At 41.7% G+C, this 1,727-nt stretch overlaps 1 pseudogene; it reads right to left on the bottom strand.

Annotated features, from left to right (window-relative positions):
* Positions 1 to 423: 423 nt before the first annotated feature.
* On the bottom strand, positions 424 to 1,011 carry LOC102863148 (annotated as a pseudogene).
* Positions 1,012 to 1,727: the final 716 nt, after the last annotated feature.

The raw sequence follows: 1,727 nt of genomic DNA, 5'->3' as shown, positions 1-1,727 counted from the left end.
TGTGTGTGTGTGTGTGTGTGTGTATGTGTATGTGTGTGTGTGTAATAAAATATTTTTTATATCAGTACATGTGCATGTTTCAGTTCAAGACCTGAAAGAATATACATCAAAAGCATCACAAAGACAACTTTGGGGAAGGATAGTGCTGGTGGAGACAGTGGTCAAAATGATGGAGGAGAGATCAGCTTGATGTGCCATGCTTGAATGTTTAATATCTATAGTCAGTATTCTTATGTTTCCCCTTTTTTATTCCTGATATTTTTATTTGCATAAACAAGTATTTGTAATAATAATATTCTTAAATAAAAAAGGAATTAAAAACCTGAGAGTATTATCATAATATATTCAAGTAAACAAATATGAATGGATGTTCTTAGCACTTACTAGAGTCTAGCCTGCCCAACTATCAAGAATGAGTTACTCTTAACCATCTAAATGTTTGTGGAAGAACATCTGGAGTTGATTTCATGCATCTACCTGGCTCATGGCATGAGGCCTGGACTCCCCTCCCAAGGTGACAGGACAGGCCACCAATATGTGCATGGAGGCCTGGCACATGGGGAGGTAAGGCAGCTCAAGATAGTGCCCAGTATCTGGGTAACAGATGATCTATCTGGGGCTTTTTCTTTGCCATAGGCCTGTAAGCCTTTTGCGGCCTCATTAACATAGAATTCACTCTTCCAGTTGTGGTCATCCAGACCAACAAGGAACAGGAAGGTACACTATGCCCTTCCCACAGTAATGGCTCTTCTTGTAAGGTCCTTCAGACTGACTGGTGAGGCCATCCACACTGTCTACGAGGCTGCCTTGGTCATTGTGAGCCTTTTTAGGTTGACACAGGGGGCATGGTCTCATCTCTTTAGTGCAGGACTCCTCCATTGGCCACAGAGCCATTGATGATGCCAGTAGCTGTGATGTCCTTCAGGAATGAGGCCATGGAGAGGAAAAGGTTACCTCACAAACTCCAAGAAGCCAAATTCCTTGACCTTTTACCTATGGGTGAGTAAGCAGTTAAAAATCTGCTAGACGTCCACAGGAACCAAAATTTCATCTTAAGTCTATCCCACTAGAATTTCAAAACCATCTCGGGAAGAGGTTTGAGGCCTTGAGCACCAATGAGCATAGACCAAATGAGCTCTGGGAGGATATCAAGAAACTCGTCCATGAAGAATGCAAAAGATCATAACAAAGGCTGAAAGAGAAGAAAAGACCAAGTTGGATGTGAGATGAGACTCTGAATATTGCATTAGAATGCCGAGAAGCCAAAGCTAAAGGAAGAAACAAAGAAATCAAAGAGCTAAACAGAAAATTTCAAAAGGCAGCTTGGGACGACAAAGCAAGATACTATAATGAAATGTGCAGAGAGCTGGAGTCAGAAAGTCAAAAGGGCCAAACTCACTCACGTTTCTTAAGCTAAAGGAGCTGAAAAACAAAGTCAGGCCATGGGTGTCAAGACTTAAAGATACTTTGGGTAGAATGTTAAATGATGCAGGAAGTATCAAGAGAAGCTGGAAGGAGTACACAGAGTCACTGTATCAAAAGGAATTGGCTGACACAGAAGTTGTTAATGAAATGACATATGAGCAAGAGCCTATGGTGACAAAGGAGGAAGTTCAAATTGCTCTGAAGGAATTGGCAAAAAGCAAGGCTCCAGGAGTTGACTGCATACCAATTGATCTATTTCAACAGACAGACACTGCCCTGGATGTGCTCACTAAGTTGTGCCA

Source organism: Elephantulus edwardii, unplaced genomic scaffold (genome assembly GCF_000299155.1).
Source record: "Elephantulus edwardii isolate Elephantulus edwardi_28Jun2011 unplaced genomic scaffold, EleEdw1.0 scaffold00159, whole genome shotgun sequence".
Lineage (NCBI taxonomy): Eukaryota > Metazoa > Chordata > Mammalia > Macroscelidea > Macroscelididae > Elephantulus > Elephantulus edwardii.
This window is presented reverse-complemented; position numbering and strand designations above follow the sequence as displayed.